Consider the following 18,258-nt stretch of genomic DNA (forward strand, 5'->3'; position numbering starts at 1 on the left):
AGGCGCCTCCTTCCTCTCTTCTTCCCTTCCTTCCTTTGGGCGCCGTCAGCCAGAGCAGGAATTGTTAGCAGCTCGAGCTGCAGAAGCAGCAGCACGGGCTCGAGTAGCCGCCTCCTCAGTCCCGGGCACCCGAATCCTGATCCCGGAGCTGCTGAAAAGTTGGACAGCTCCTGACTGGTGAGCCGGAGCTGTGACTTTTTCCAAAACCACCCCAGCCAGTCAGGAGTCAGACCTGTCCTCCAGATCCTTCCTCTTCCCGTGCCCCCGCCTCCCTGCCGCCACGGCCCCCCACTGCCCCTGAGGCTTCCTGTTCACCTCCACTTGCCTCAGTCCTCTTTGAGAAATGGAGTTTGGTGGTTCCTAGCTGATTCTCAGAGCTTGTTGACGATAAGCCCCATGCTGGAGCTTCCAGGGAAGAGGGATACGACCTGGCAAAGTTGCCCAGAATGGTGTGCGTGCGCGTCGCCGAAAAATTGGATCTGGTGAAGATCCGGTATTAGGATGAATTCAGTCTCTTTCCCTGACATAGGATTAAATATTGTGTAGCTCATAGCAGGGAGGATGCCCAATGTTTCCTCTTGAATATCTTCCTCAAGCTAGTAGCTTGAGTTTCTGCTGCTTCTGTGATTAAGATCTCCAGGAGTGGAACTACTTGGAAATCAAAGGGAGCTGGTTGCCAAGGCTGAGCTAGCCGATCATAGTTAAGGTTAGGGTATCTTTTCTATTACAAACCTCTGATTACCTTCAGTGGTTTCTACCACCAGTGGCTGCCTGCAACTTTGCCTTTCTATCACTTCCAGCAGAACACAGCTCTATTACCAAAGCATTTAAAACATATTTTATAATTATTATTCCGCAGAAATTAGAACCATATCTGACACTAAAATCCAAATTCAAATATCATCTGACTTCCTTTAATTATTTTTAATTAGTATTTTCCTACAATGTCAAATGTTTTGGAGAAGCCAAGAGAACTTCAGAGCAATACAAAGACACATTTTTCCTGTACCTTTTTAAAATTACCACATTACTTAAAGATCATATGTCTTTTACTCACTGATAAAATAATTCTAGTATTGGTCTTTGTGGGTTACTACTGAACCATCCATTATTTGAAATATAAATAAATTTAGGATTCACAATAGCTTGTTGGCAGCATAATTATTCCATTCTCTGCATACACTCAATCTTCACATAATTGAATATGTACATCTTATGCATGTCATATAATGAATACTAAACTACCAGAATCAGGGACCATCTCTCAAACTCTCTAGAGTGTGGGAAATCCAGGGTTCTCCATACAGTGAATGATCAGTGTAGATGCCATTCTGGAAATAACATCAATGAAAATAAATGCTCACTTTGTTCATTACTAAAAATTGTCTATAAAATGTGCAAGTGTCCCCTTCTCTATGCAGGATCTATTAAATTTAACATTGTGCAAAAAAATCCTTGGCATCTTTTTATGTATTTTTCTTCCCTTTCTTTTTTATGGTAGGAAATGTGCCTTCCTCCAACATTTCTGTATTGGCACTATGCCGTATGTGGTCCATGTACAGGACCAAAGAAAGGCTATGTCTTGAGAGGAACAGGGCAGTCTCCCAGGAGAACTTCTCTCTGTGTACCAGTGAAAATACACTTGACTAAGACACTCTCTCTACCCTTTACAGACACAAGTGTAACTAATGGCAGTGGGCAAAGTATTTTCCATGCCTACAAAGGCATTGAGCTGGTATCTTTCCAAGCACAAAAGAAGGGAAAATGAAGTGTTATGGAGTATAAACTGTTTTTTTTTAGTTTAATTCATTGCATTATTAATATTTGGAACCATTTCAAAGAAGTATACAAATTTCTTCTTTCCTCTGAAATGCTTGCCACATTTCCCCTTAATGTAACAGTGGCAAATATCTCTATTTGTAATTCTTATTTTCCTTTCTCAAATACTCTTAGTACAAGTAGTTTATGATCTTCTTTCCTGAGTAGAATAATTCAAAACTAACCTGCTTCTCATCATCAGTTTTTGACTTCCTTTTGATTTATGAACACTTTCCTTGTCCTATAATCTCCATTTATTTAAAAAAATTTTAAATTATATGATTACAATTCAGGAACTTTTTTAAGTATAAAAAATCATTTAAGTACTACTTTCTAGAATGTTCCCAGCTTTGAGAGTTTTCACTTTCCCTTATAATTCCAAAAGATTATTGAAAGTAGTAGTTTCTTGTGTGACATTTGAGGTAAAACATCTTGGATTCCAATCTAACATTTCCTATCCATGTGACCTTAGCTAAATTACGCACCTTCATATCTCTTAAATGTGAGGTAATACTCTTATTACTTACTTGCCAGAGTCTGGTGATTATTTAGTGAGACAATACTTAGCACAAGACCTTATACACAATAAATGTTTAATAAAAGCTAGAAATTATGATTATTCCTGCCAGACTTGGGAGAATCCTAAATAGTATTTTAATCAATGGATCCCAACGTTGGCTGCACCTAGGTAGTATCAGCTAGAGGGCTTTAAAAATGTCTGATGCTGAATGCTACACCAGTGATTTTAAACTGGGATGTTAACAGAGTCACCTGGTGAGAAAATCAAGCATACAAAGGTCCAGGTTCCTTGAAGCAGGATAGGGCTTGGGGCTTTGCATGTTTACCAAGCTTGCCAGGTGATTCTGGTTCAGACTAAAGTTTGGAAATCATTGCCCTGCCCCAACAAATGAAATTAGTATTTCTGGAGGGAGGACTCAGACAAGAGCTAAAAAAAAACTTCTTAGGTGATTTTGATATATTAATAACTACTGATCCAGATCTTCTCCCTTATTATATCATGGCAAAAACATTTCAGGTGATCTTAGTTGACTTGCCCTGGACTCATTTTCTGGCAACGCCAATCTAAGAGCCCAGATCTCATAAAAATATACACGTTATTAATCTAGTTGTCTCTATACTAAAAGAAAATCTTACACGGTTAAAAATGAGCATCACCAGTCTTCCACTTAAAAACTCTTTTCATTAATCTAGAGGTTGCTTACTCATATTTCAAACAACTGAAACATGGAAATGTTCAATTGACTCATTGGTTTTCCAAGATTTATTTAAAATAAATTATCCATTTTTCACATTGATTGATCATAGATGTTGGAGTTTTATGGGCATGCATGGGCCGAGAGGGTGTTTACCATTATTAGGTTTATACAGGGCATCTTAGAAAGTGTTCCCTACTTGCCATCAGCATATCTGTATGAAAAGTAAAAATCCAAGGTAAATTATCAGTGTATTTTTTCCTGAGCAAACCAAATAAGCAGTTAGTTGGTGCCATTATCATGAGAAACAGAGTATTATACCCCACTACCACCACCCTTTTCTGCCAACACCTTTCAATCTGCCCTACAGAGCCAGTCAATCACTCAATATGCTGCTGGGCAATTAACAAGGGAGAACATTGCTGTCAATGATGGAGACTTCTGGCAGAAATGTTGTCAATTAAAAGCTAGGAGAGAGCAGGCCTCATTTCCATCCAGAACAGAGAATTAAATGGTAAGTTACAATAACTAAGAGTTCATTTCTAACTTGATGATGGGAGGAGGATTTCCATGAAACTTTTTTTTTGCATATATCCTATGTATACTCGAACACGTGTGTTTTTTGATAGGGTGCATTAATTCAATGCCAAGCATCAGCATACAGTAGGAAACTTTCATCATCAATATTGTCTTACACAAGGCCAATCTGCCGCCTAGTTAGAAATATCCAAAGGATGCATTCAGTCATTCAGTCTTAGATTTTACCTAGTTTTTTTTTTTTAAGTATTTCCTTTAAGCCATAAAAGGCTCTGAAAATTATAAAAATCTATACACATATTAGTGTGTATTATCAATATTACCACTCTAAATACTAGTACTAAAGTCTCTATCCTGTTGTTTCCAATATTTTAAATCATTTCCAGTAATTTCCAGTAATTTTTTCCTCTGATATAAAACAAACATCAATATGCAATAAATGTTAAAGTAAGAAATGCTGCTCTTGAGCATATTCGTCTTTGACTAGCATATTGATGCAAATTCAGCAGCACCTTGTTGGTTGGCCCACAGGTTTCAGTACTACCAGAAACCAATTTTGTAACTTTCTAATGACACCATTCCACTTGGCAACTAAAGTTGAAAAAAATAGCTTTTATACTATCTTCAAATTCCCAGGTAAACCTTGGTATTTCATTGATAAACATGAAAAAAAAAAAACTTGTCCTCAAGGAATTTAGCATTTTGTAGGGGAAATAAATAAATAAGCAGCTATAAGCCAAAGGTGGATTGGGGGAGAGAAGTGTTGATGGGGATATATAGTGTCTACTGTGGAAACACAGGAGGGACATTCAATTCTTAGGGCTCAGTGAATCTTCACAATGAGACAGTGGTATCTAAACTGAGACCAAGGCCTCAAGTATAAACTGGAATTAGCTAATCTCATTTTGAATGAACATATTTGTGTGTGTGTGTGAAGGGGTTAGTGTCAAAGGGTAAAGGCATTATGGGCAGAAACTAACACAGGCAAAAAGTTAGAGATGAGAAAATTATGGGACCTTAAACATTCAGAAAATGACAAGTAATTCTGTAAATGTGTGAGGACAGGTAGACAAGTATGCAAACCTGATGATGAATCACCTCTTATGAAGTGCCCCCTCAAGGCAATGTGGTGACTTTGTGTCACTTATCAGAAGGGGCCCCTTCCGGGTGGATCAGGTATAAAGGTTGAGAGGTAATATGCAAAGAGAGAGGAAACCAAAGATATGAGAGGAAGGAGGGTAAGAGATGGTGTGCTTCCTCTGAGAAGGCAAGGGTGGATTAAACTCTAAGACATAGATGGAAGGCTTTGCCTTAAACTAGACAAAAGCCAATATTTCCATTGTGACAGGAGAGAAAGGGGAAAGGATGAATTCAGATGGAAGTAAGTTTATTGCATTTATTGAACATTTAACTTTTGGCATTCTGCCAGACACATCTCATGCATTATTTCATTTAATCTTTTTAACAATGCACTTCTTTCCTCACATTTTAACATTTTGAAAATCATAATGAGTCTTTCAACAGAGACTAAAAGGACTATGCCAGTCTCCCGCAGATATTAAATAAAGCTCGTGTGACCTTAACTCTACATAGAAAACACCTGTGCACCTGATGGTCTCAACATTAATTAAATTACCTCATTCAACCAATATTTATTGAACATTTAATATGTGCCAAATGCTAAGTTCTAGAGAAAAAGGACTGAATAAAACAGGAAATTTCTGACTTTCCTGTTCTAATTGGAAAAGACAGAATAAACACCTTGGCAAATATATAAACATGTCAGCCATGGCTAAGTGCTATAAAAAAAAACTGAAAGAAATTAAGAATTTAGAGTATGATGTTTGGGAATGATATTTTGTAAAAGTTGGTCAAGGAAGATTCTCTCCTAGTTGAGAATTTAATTAAAATCCTGAAGGAAGGAAGAGAGTGTGACAGTGTTTCAAAGTATGGACAAAGAAAGTGCAAAGACATTGACATGGCAGCAAGTGTGTTATATTTGAGGAAGACTGAGCCAACCAGTGGCCTGGGGTGGAATGAGCCGGAGGCTATGTGGAAATGAGGACAGATCAAGGAAAGCCATGTTGGTTATGGCAAGAACTGTGGATGTGTTACTTGTATTCATAGAGCAACACATAGTTGAATTTTAGGCTTAATTAAATTAGATTTAGACATCTAATAATCATTTAAAAGGAAAGTCTTTGAAAGACTATGCCTTCTTGAAAAGATGTTACCCTGTATGTAGAAAAATATGAAAATATGTCTGGGAAACAAACTTTTACTCTAAGAAAGTACTTCTTTCAGGGAGAAAGACATGTAAGATATTCTTAAGTACTTGAAGCTGTACATCATTTATCATTAAACCAACTACAAAATCATGTCTTAAGATATTCATAAGTACTTGAAGCTGTACATCATTTATCATTAAACCAACTACAAAATCATGACCAATCATACAGCAGCAACACAGTTAAAATAAGTAGATATTACCAAATTCCTCAGAAAATGTCATAGCACTTTCAAAGTGACTGATTCGTGAGAACTGAAGAATGATTACTCAGGTGCTAAATGTCCGTCTGTCAAAAGCTTCTAGCTGACTTTTAAGAAAGGATGATAAACTTCTAGTGTTTGATAATTAAATTTAAAAAATGAATCATCATGCCTTGAAATGTCACTCTCAAGCTCAAGATGGAAAAGAGATCACAAGAAGTAGACTATTACCATGCAATTAAGCCTAACTAGCAAAGACCAAAAAAAGTTAAAAATTTTTATTGTTAAGAAGATTTAATTTTACATTTTGAGATGTTGCAAAGTAACATGGTAGACATATGTATGGCAAAATGTATGCATTTTCCAGTTGTTCAAGAAAATGTAAATAATATATTTCATTTTACAAAGTTTCTATTAATTTGAGTTGAATACTATAATGAGTGGGTTCCTTAAAATAGAGGGTTTCTTAAGACTGACTTCATTTTACAATGAGGAAGCTGAAGATCAAGAAGGCAACTGTTTGCCTGTGTTCAGAGATCTGCTCAAGTATCAAAGCCTAGACTTGAGCCCTGGATAACTTGAGTTGAAAACCTCTGACCTTGTCTGGATGACGGAGGGAGAAACTAAACATAGGCCTTTTGAAAATTAAAACATTAATGGATGAGGTGTTTAATAATATCAGTGGATGGGTGGCTTAAGACAGAAATGGAGAGTTGGAAAGATATTAGCTTAAATATTAGAAATATCTTTTATGAAGGACAAGATACAGATGCTCATTTTAAATACTTCTTAAAAAATTGAGCTATAGATCCTAGACAGCTTAATAAGACAAAACATACACAGAGAGAAACTGAAGATATATGGGTTGAAAAGGAAAAGAGAAAAAAACTTAGTACTCTCTGATATCATTATTCACATATAAAATGTAAAGGAATCTTAGACAAATTATTAGAATGTTAAGAGAGTTTAGAAGGGTGACTAATTTATAAGAACCAATTGTTCTTCTATTTACCAGAAACAGATGAATACACACACACACACACAAACAAACACAGTTCTTAGGAATAAAAATAATAAAAAATCTATAAGACCATTATTGGGAAAAATTTAAACTTTAAAAAACTTTTTAAGAGACCTGAATAAGTAGAGAGATATACAATTTTCACGAATAGAAAGAACCAAAGAAGAAAATTTTTCACAAAATGACCTATGATAGTCTCACCAAAATTCCAACAGGATATTTCAAGGAAATCTACATGCTTCTAAAATTTTATGTGAAAAACGAAGAGGAAGAAATAGGTGAGGGTACTTTCCCAAACAACTATTAATGCTTATTATAAATATGTAGTGATAATGACTGTAAAGTACTAGCACAGGAAAAAAAAAAGTCCAAAGAAACAGAATAAAGATTTCAGATATAGATCTTTATGATACATAAAAACTTATTTGAGAAAGACGGCATTGCCACCAATACGGAAAAGAGCAATTATTCCATAAATGGTGCTGGAATTACTGATTACTCAGAGGATAGAAAATGAATATTTACTCCTACCTAATATAATAAAAAAATTCAATTCCAATCATAATATTTTTAAGGCATATGTTTTAGTGTATGTTAGAATTTTAAATATTTAGAAGTGTTGCAGAATCATATTATGATACTTGTACAAGGATGGATTTCTGTTTAAAATTATAAAAAATGCTTACCATGAAGGAAACGCTTAATAAACCAAACTACATTAACATTTAGAACTTCCATTAAGAACATGAGAGAACAAGTCATAAACTCAGAGAAAATATTGCTGCTATACATGTAATTCTCCAAAGACTATTTTAAAATAAGTATTCCTATAAATCAATAAGAAAAATAATAGAAAAACAGTCAAAACACATGAAAAGACATTTCACAGAAGAGAAAAACTGAATGGATATTAAACTTGAGAAAAAAAGATCCATCTTACTAGTAATCAAGGGAAGTGCAAGCACAAACCATAGTGACATGGCAGTAATGTTCACTAGGTTGGCAAAAATGTAAGAAGCCTGAGGATACCATGTGTTGGTAAGGATGGGAATTGAATGGGAATTCTTGTACATTGTTGGTGAGAAAACAATTTACCATAATCTGGTAAAGATGACTGTTTATATAGACTCCTATTCACAGTTCCACTCCTGGGTACTTAGTATAAAGACTGTTTTAAACACACACACGACCCCACACAAGCACACACACCTGAAGCCATGTACCCGAGTGTCCATGGCAGAACTACGCTTTATTACAAAAAGCCAGACACAATCTCAATTTCTAGCAATAAAAGATAAAATAAATTTTGGAATATTCACACAAGTACTACATCACACAGCCATAAATGACTACTGAAGGCAACGTGGATAAATCTTAGCAATGCCTTGTTAAGTTAATGAACAAACACTCTTCTATTATTCTTAAATTCTAACACAAGAGACAAATGAGAAAATAAGCAAAAAGACTCCAAGGAAAACAAAATAATAGTGTTCTTCAAACTAAGGTGCGTATGAATCAACTAATTTATTAAATGCAGATTCTGAGTCAATAGATCTGGGGCAGGGCTGAAGTTCCATAGTTCTAATAAGTTCCCAGGTGATACCAAAACTACAGATCTGGGGCTCATACTTAAGAAGCAAGATTTAAAAGAATACATACATATGTGATATTTTGAGAAGCATTTAAAAATAGAAAGCTTATGAAATGCACAAAACTTAGCATGGTTATTACCTGGTGAGCAAATGCTCAATGGGAGAAGAAAGATGCAACATTGACAATACTGTAGTTCAAAAGTGATATGCTCTTTAATCCATATATGTTACAGAGATTATTTTGTATATTGAATATTGAATACTGCATTATAAAAACCCACCATTATCCACAGGGTAAGGAACCCACATCATCCTCGACAAAAGAGATAAACTGAGGGGGGTAAAACAAGCAGTGAGTGGTGTGGTACTGAATATTCCATCTTTAGAAGAGAAGGCTGCAGGCCATGTGTAAACTCCCCAAATTAAATCACTGGACAAACTTTAAAAACTGGTAGCATAAAATTGTGAGAAATATAAATAGAATTCTGAGCTAAAAATAATTGCAGATTTCATTAAAATAGAATTCATCTTCCTTTCAAAATTTAGTTTTTGAATTAATGCTGAAATAGAATTAAAATTTTTGTGAAAAGATATTCATAGCCTTCAAATGCAAGGTAAATGTGCTCCATTCTTTGGCTGTGATTTTTTTCTTCCTTTATCTCTAAATATTTACCCCCTACATTCTCTCTCTCTCCTTCTCTCCTTCTTTTTTTTTTTTGCTTCACCCAAGGCTTGCAGAAGTTCTGGGATTGAACCCAGATCACAGCAGTAATCCAAGCCACAGCAGTGACAATGCTGGATCCTAAACCCACTGAGCTACCGGTGAATTCAACTCTCTTACATCCTCTTAATCAGCAGAAAGTTTCTTTCCTAGAGTCAGAAAGCATTTTAATTTCTCAAATATCTGCCATTAAAATATACATACCTTATCATCTAACATTTTAGCTACCAGCAAACATTATAGCAGAGCTAATAGCAACTAACAGGACTCAGGATAGTTGCCTAAGGATCAAAAAGTGGAGTTAGAAGAAAAGAGAGGAGAATTAAAATAGTTTAAAATAGAATACAGATAGTGACAGAGAAAAAATTTATCTTCTCAATATTACCTCAGGTTCTCCAAACTCTTCTGATGTATAAAAAATTGTGCATTCATCTATAATCATCTTGGTTTTTTCATCTTTTATTTTATTTTTAATTTTATTGGAGTATAAAGGGCAAAGTCTCAGTATCATACAACAGAGGGGAAAATGCTTAAATTACAAAGATAGCTAATATTTTTAGAGTTTACTATGAGGCAGACATGCATCCAACTGCTTTTCAAGAATTTATTACTATGCCCATTGTGCATATAACAAATCTGATGCACAGAGAAGGTGATAACTTGTCAAAGGGCACACAGGGCTCTCCCTCTAGTGTGGTGTTCTCACTGCCTCGGCACTTTAATCCCTGTTCCTCAATGAGCACATTTTGTGTACTTGGATGTTTCCAGTTTCCTTGTGAATGGAATGGAATGTTCTAGTTAAGAGGATGGGTATAAGGCTCAGACAGAACTAATTTCAATCCTTGAAAGCTGTGGTTTGGAGGCAAGTTTTATAATTTTACTGAGCCTTAGTTTCCTCATCTCTAAAATAGGATAGTGTCAAAATACACAATAGAATTTGTGAGAATTAAAGTAATTCATGGAAAGCATTTAACTCAAGGCTTGTCATTTCTATGTATGCAGTTAAGAATTTGCTGCTGTTGTTATAACTATGATTATTATTAAATGAGATTATAAATTTAAGTCCGGGTCTACTCCAGATCTTGTGCAAAATACTATGTTACATACATATAATAGACATGAAAGACCTCAGATATTTTCTTTTTGTTGCTTTCTTCCTCTTTTATCTTCCTATTTTCATCTTGCTGAATCAGACAGCAATTAAATGTGGAGACACACTGAGAGGAACATCAAAAGAAACTCAACTTTTAGGTGCCCAGACTAGAAACCTGTCACTTCACAGGAACTTCTAGGGCTGATTGTTCAAGTTTAAATTCATTAATCTCCAAGGGGAGGAGACTCTGAACATTGTTAGAAAATTATTCAAGACCATCAAACTCAAATCTTATTGTAAGTATGGCTGACATGAACTAAACATTCATGTCATGTTAAATACATTTAATTCATTATATCAAATGGCTTCTTCTTTTTTTTTTTTTTTTTTGTCTTTTCTAGTGCCGCACCCACGTCATATGGAGGTTCCCAGGCTAGGGGTCAAATTGGAGCTGTAGCTGCTGGCCTACGCCAGAGCCACAGCAACTTGGGATCTGAGCAGCGTCTGCACCTACACCACAGCTCATGGCCACGCCTAATCCTTAACCACTGAGTGAGGCCAGGGATTGAACCCACAACCTCATGGTTCCTAGTCAGATTCATTAACCACTGAGCCACGACGGGAACTCATCAAATGGCTTCTTCTTAAGTGATAACAAGCAAGTTATTTTTCAGCAGTACTATAATTTGTCCTTAAGAACTGAAATAGGGAATTCCCACTGTGGCGCAAATCTGGCTAGTATCCATAAAGTTGTGGGTTCCATCCGTGTCCTTGGTAATCCAGCGTTGCTGTGACCTGTGGTGTAGGTTGCAGATGTGGCTTGGATCCCACATTGCTGTGGCTATGGTGCAGGCCAGCAGCTTTAACTCCAAACCGATCCCTAGCCTGGGAACTTCCATGTGCCACCAGTGTGGCTCTAAAAAACAAACGAAAAACAAACAAAAGTGAAGTAAACAAGACTTCAAAGGGGGTCCCGGCATTGAGGAAAGACTAGTTTCTTAATCTGTCTTTAGGGAATATATGCTTCCTCCAAGAGATTTCAGATCGGTGCCTGGGGCACACTCACAAGCTAACTAGACTTGCAGTCCAGTTATTCCCTTTCTTTGTAAATGCCAAAATTTGAATGAAATAATACCTTTTTTTAAACATTGGGAAAAGTTGCTATTTCAATAGAAGGGTAAAATTTCTATGTAATTTGGTGAGTAGAATAGAAGAAAGTAGGAAGGGTGGGAGAGGGAAAAAATGTATAGAATCCATAATTCAAAGCAGATCTTCCAGCATGTTCATTTTTAGTGTTTTGCTGGCTTACTCTATCTTCTTACAGCCTTGACACAATGATACAAGATTTTATTTATTTTGATCAATGGAGTTTTGACATAGTACTTGGAGGAAGGAAAAGAAGAATCTGAACCATTATTTTCCTCAGCATGACATGACCATTTTCAAATAAATGGAAGATCCATAGTCTAATATTACTAAGGCTGAATAATTTCCCCCTGGCTCAGTGCATGGAAAAACAGCATATTTTCTTCATGCATAAATAATGGAAATCTCATCATTTGAACACATTGAATCATTTAGAATGCTTTGTGGAGCAGGCCAAATGGAGATCTAGATTTATTTGCAAGAGGCCTCTGTGCAGGTTCAAAGATAGGGATGGAATGACCAATAATAAACGACACACTGGGTTTTCAACCCAGCTCTCTCTTATTTGATGCTGGGCAAGTATTCCATAGGTGACAAAGGTATTCAGTCAAAGCAGTTGAAACGATAGTCTCATTGCTTTTAAATACTATTTTCATTAAAAAAATATACTGTTGCCCATTATTATCAAGTGAATGACACTATAGCCGGAAAGTCCTGAGTTTCTGAACCAGTTCTGAGACTTTCCTCATGTATGACTGCAGGTAGGTTATGTTATTCTATAGATATCACATTTATAAGATGGGGATGATATGAGAACTACTTTGTAAAGTAACATAAAGATTAAGTGAGATAATAGATATATACAAAGTTTAGCATGGTTTCTGGCACATACGTAATGTATGTATGCAAAAATATACATTTATATATGTGTATGTATATGTACATTTGTTACTTATAATTTAGGGAATGAGGAAACTAGACAACCAAGAACCCTTACAGTATCACATTAAGCACAGAGTTGTTGAAAATTATGAGCTGTGTCCAAGTAGTAATAGGGCTATGACTTTAAGCCAGCAGTGAATATTTTAGTGAGATAAAGAGAGCTGTTGAACCTTAAAAGTGATGCCTTTGACTCTGCTTGGTTTCTACTTTTGTTTCTACTCCATATGTATTTTCTGGCATATGGAGAAAAAGAAAGAAAACTAGGGCTTACCAAGGGTCTACTACACATCAGATGTTGCTATAATGGGCATTTTCTTATGTGATGGCAATGGATGGCCATGCCCTTTTTGTCAGGTAGGTATTGTTATTCCTGCTTTACAGATGAGAAAGAGGTGTAGACTTTATACAACTAGAAAATACTGCAACCCAATTTCTAGACACTATTTATGTACCTCCAAAGCCTTTTACATTTCTTTATTTAAGGAATTTATAAAATCTAGTACTGGGTCAGGTCCCTATCTATTTTTAATCTGGAACCATTTCTTTAGGGAAAGTATGCTAGGAAAAATAGTTAGCTTTCTAAGCCAGTCTTTTAACCTACAATAGAAATACCACATATTGCAGTAAAAGAGGGGTTGGCAAACTCTGGCCATAGGACAAATCAAGCGTACCACCTGTTTTTGTAAATTAAGTATTACTGGCACACAGCCCCATTCATTCATTGACTACACGTTCATGGCTGCTTTCCTGTTACAATGGCAGAGTTCAGTAGTTGTGACAGAGACAATATAGCCCACAGAGTCTAAAATATTTACTCTATGGGTGTTTTTAGAAACAGTTTGTGGACCACTAATGAATAAGAAAATATTAGATGATAAATTATGTCACTAAGAAACCACCATTTATGGTGTTCTCTTTATGAGGAAGTAAACCCTGTGGTGGTTGTTTGGGCAAAAGTGAGTGTCAAGATCCCAGAAGACAACTTTGGTAGCCACCAAGTTGGCCCCCAGGGAACCCAGGGCATGAGGTGGTGTGAATTCAAGACAGTAGTACTGACTCAGGTAGTTTTCACTAAAGGAAGAGCCACTCTTATAACTCCTGGCTGCCTAGCACAAATGAAAATTAACTACTCGCCTTTTGTCTGCATCTTTCCTTGCTATTCCCTTTTCCCCTCAGCTAAAAATTCCCCAAGTCCTCTCTTGTCTTTCTCATCCCTTTCATCAGGGCAAAGCCTTCCTTCTTTCAAATCAAACTTTTTTTTTTTTTCAGGTGCGATTAATTTTATTAATATTTTCCTTAACCCCATGGATCAGAAATTGGCATCCTTTTCCCATACAAGGCAGGACAGTCAATATTCAGGGCTTTGAGGGCCATTATAGTCTCTATTCTTTTAAAGCATGAAGGAATATAATGATTTACCCATAACTGAAACTGATTAATACACAATGTTTTAACTCTTCAAGGTACTTGAGTTTATTTTTTTTCTTCTGTTGATGGAACCCAGAACTTTGAAATTTCAGTAATTTCAGGCAATATCAATGTGAAAGGAACATTTCCAGTTCCTAATACCATGTTGTAGCTAACAATAACTCTAAAGGTAACCTATAGAAATAGTCAGATGGTATTAACCGAAAGGCCAAATTATTTACATGTACAAAGGAAGGTATTAAATAAAGAAACAAGTTTATTTATTTTATTTTATTTTTTTTCTTTTTGCCTTTTCTAGGGCCACTTCCTGTGGCATATGGAGGTTCCAGGCTAGGGGTCCAATCGGAGCTGTAGCCACCGGCCTACACCACAGCCACAGCAACGTGGGATCTGAGCTGTGTCTGACCTATACCACAGCTCGCGGCAATGCCAGATCCCTAACCCACCGAGCAAGGCCAGATATTGAACCTGCAACCTCATGGTTCCTAGTCGGATTCATCAACCACTGCGCCATGACGGGAACTCCAGAAACAAGTTTTTTAAAATGAAAAGATGGAATTACTTTTGGAAAATTTGTTAAGTATTGATGACTGTTTTAGTGAAAGCACCATGACCCCAAAATTTGCATCAACCTGAGAATGAAACACTTCTGATAATTATTATAATTTCCACTTAAAATTTTTCTATACCTTTCATCAGTGCCATTCCTGATGGCTTAATGGCATAAGCCAGAACCTAACAATAATAAGCTCCTCAAGACTTTTGTATGACTTTATCCTAGGAACGACTGAGAATAAGGTCCCACTATTGTGTATTTTATCCACTATGGACAGTTAATTCCAGTAAGTATATTGTCCAAAACAAACAAACAAACAAACAAACAAAAAAAAAACTAGGGTTCATATGCAGATAACTCTCTAGGAAATGGAAACTATTATTACTTTTTAAAATTGAGATATAATTGATATATAACATTGTGTTAGTTTCAGCAGTATGACATAATGAGTTAATACATGTATCTTATGAAATGATCACTACAGTAAGTGTAGTTAATATCTATCATCACATAGGTAATATTTTTCCCTGTGATGAGAATGTTTAAGATCTACTCTCTTAGCAACTTTCAAACATACAGTGTTATTAATGACAGACATCATTGTGTGCATTACATACGTCCCTAGGACTTAATCATTTAAAAACTTGAAGTTTGTACATTTACACACTTTCCCACTCCCCTGCCACCCACCTCTGGCAACCACCTATCTGTACTCTGTAGCTATGAGATCAGGAAATGATTATTAATTGTTTTTATTTTTTTTTCACACCCTTAGCATGCAGAAGTTCAATCGCAGCAACAACACCAGATCCCAAACCCTCTGTGCCACCAGGGGAACTCCAAGAAATGATTACTTTTAATTATAATTATTTATCCAACTCCAGGATGTAGGATAACTGTAACTACAAAGATGCTCCATTATATTCCCTAGAATTGGCCTTTTATCTAAATGGGGAAGATGTGGATAATTGAGAATTCTACAATCATTTTCAAAAATTAATGATGAATTAAGGAGCCTCGATTAGAGTCAGTTAAATCCATGGTGGGGAAAAATTATTAGAATATACTTTAATATAACAAAAATAGTGGATTAATTATTTCTGGATTTCTTTTTTATCTACATATATTGCCATATTCATTATTTCATATTGTATTTTCTTCGTACTTCACATTTGGGCATTATCTTTATATGCCTGACTCTTTTAGGTGAGTTAATTGACTAGCAAATCCAGTTATATAAATAAAAGTTATCAAATATATTGAATTAAATACATTAATATCATCTTAGACTATTTCTTCCCTTTGATTTTTTTGAATCCAAATGTCTCTCAGTCTTAACAATTCTTCTTTAACTGTATCTTTCACAGTCATCATTTCCTTTTCATTGCTACTTCTAAAATTGTAGTACAAACCTTTACTCCTGGGTTATTGTGACAGACTTCTAATTTAGTATTACTCTGAATGTGGTCTGAAGACCACTTAACTCAGAGTCACACTGATCCTTGTTAAGATGGAGATTAAAGGCCCTCTTCACACTTATACAATCACAATCTCTGGAGTAAGGTTCAGGAATCTGCAATATTAGCAAACTACCTAGGTGGGTTCTTAAGCACATTAAAGTTTAGGAACTACTGTTCAAATTGCTTTCTTCCTTTCTAATCTCTCCCTAGTTTCAGGAGAGTGTGTGCATTTCTATCATATTAGTCCTTCTAACTTGCTGTCCTGTCCTTCCACTCCTCTGTAGAGAGCCTTCTGTGATTTACCATTATTCTTAGGATGTTTCAACTTTCTTTTTTTTTTTGTTTTTTGTCTGTTGTTGTTGTTGTTGCTATTTCTTGGGCCGCTCCCGCGGCATATGGAGATTCCCAGGCTAGGGGTTGAATCGGAGCTGTAGCCACCAGCCTACGCCAGAGCCACAGCAACGCGGGATCCGAGCCACGTCTGCAACCTACACCACAGCTCACGGCAACGCCAGATCGTTAACCCACTGAGCGAGGGCAGGGACCGAACCCGCAACCTCATGGTTCCTAGTCGGATTCGTTAACCACTGCGCCACGACGGGAACTCAAAGGACCTAGACAAGATAGTCAGAAACTACTTTTGGACTTCCCCACTGTTTCCCAAAAATGGCAGACTAATTCCTACTCTCATGCATTCAATTCTATTTTGAATTCCCCCACCATCAGCTTGGAACACCTTTCAATTACTCGACTCCAAACCAACAGCAATCCAAGAGCCAGGATCTTCGAAGTTTCTCCATGGTGACTTCTTTGATTTTCCCTTTTGATGGGCTCACATAATTTATTATTCATACTCTTCATATGGCACTTAATTATATACTGCCTTACTACTTTAACTTTTAATGTGAGTATGAATATCTCATTTTCACACCTTGCTCATGATATTTCTGAGGATAAGAACACTTTGCATCCAACTGTGCAGAAAGCATACCTAGAAACAATGAATAAATATTTCTGAAATGACTAAATAAAAATTCATTGTCTCCAATGTTTTAATCAATTATTTGGCTGATAGAGATGATTTTTTTGGAATTACACATATTCTGGGTTGATATTCCTTAATTATATTAACTAACACTTTTCATTTTAATTTGCTAAAGAGCTATTCATGACTGCAGAAAAAATCCCAAATCAGACAAAATGTTGGCAATGGAAGCATCAACATTCAAGTACAGATATTTATGATGATCTTGCTGGCTGGTTCAACTGTGAGGTAGAGCTTGAAGTTATAAGCATCATTCTGCTCATTTTATACCCAGTTATATAGTCACAAAATGCCTCGTTGCTTAATTCTGCTCTCATCCCAAAGAGATGCTGGTAATTTCGTTGTAAGCCTCTCATACCACCACGGGCCTCAGATTCATCATTGGTGTCATTTACCTATGATACTTATATTGTAAATATCTCCTTTGAGCCAAAGAATTCCATGTCTAAAACACAAAGTCAGAACTCAAAATGCAGCAGAATTCTGTGATGGAGGGCTGGGGTGCACACTGCAGCTTGTCAGGGACTAGAAAACAAACTAGCTGAAGGATTAGCACAGGAATATTGGTTGACTTAAAGACTGGTTTATCTGTCTGCCAGAATCTAATGCCCACCATATTAAACACTATAAAGCAACTCAAAATACCTTAATAAGAATACTTTGGCCAATATCTGATAAACTTTGCATCTAAATTGTCTTTTGATGAGATTCAATTTACACTATGATCCAACTTTTTAGATATTTAAAGTAATATATTATGGCAATATGTATGTCCTTAATTTCTATGGCCAAAACATAGCCAAACTCTCTATTCAAATGGGTAATTATTTTTTGTATAAATTGTAATTATTTTAATGCTTTCTAAGGCTCAAAATAATTTTATTGTTATTACTTAAATTTTCAAAGGATATTCCTTTTTTCTTTTTCTCTTTATTGACGTATATTTGATTTACAATGTTTCATCTGCACAGCAAAGTGATTCGTTTATATATATTCTTTTTAAGATTCTTTTCCAGTATAAATTATTATAAGATACTGAATATAATTACCTGTACTATACAGTAGGTCCTTGTTAGAATGCTCCCTTTTTGAACTGACAGTATCAAAGGAGGGTCTGGAGTAATTAAAATTTATGTTCAAAACCTACTCTGCCATGAGCAGTATGAATCTGGGTATGTTGTCTACTTCTCACGGG

The 18,258-nt window shown here is 35.9% G+C and overlaps 1 protein-coding gene and 1 long non-coding RNA gene across 27 annotated transcripts in view; one reads left to right on the top strand and one right to left on the bottom strand.

Moving 5' to 3' along the window:
* PDE4D (phosphodiesterase 4D) overlaps positions 1-18,258 on the bottom strand; it is a 1,507,422-nt gene that overhangs the window by 903,204 nt on the left and 585,960 nt on the right. The window lies entirely within an intron of this gene.
* LOC146395568 (uncharacterized) overlaps positions 1-18,258 on the top strand; it is a 311,450-nt gene that overhangs the window by 742 nt on the left and 292,450 nt on the right. For 3 of the 4 annotated variants that reach the window (XR_014831389.1, XR_014831388.1, XR_014831386.1), the window contains exon 2: positions 3,403-3,546. This is a non-coding gene — a long non-coding RNA (uncharacterized LOC146395568). Of the gene's footprint in view, positions 1-3,402; positions 3,547-9,402; positions 10,900-18,258 lie in introns of those variants that run through there. The other variant, XR_014831387.1, reaches the window with a different exon arrangement.

The sequence above is a fragment of the Sus scrofa genome, chromosome 16 (assembly GCF_054392235.1).
Source record: "Sus scrofa isolate SSC_HxYL_T2T_F1_AM1 chromosome 16, Sscrofa_HxYL_maternal_Yorkshire_Landrace_v2.0, whole genome shotgun sequence".
NCBI classification, from domain to species: Eukaryota; Metazoa; Chordata; class Mammalia; order Artiodactyla; family Suidae; genus Sus; species Sus scrofa.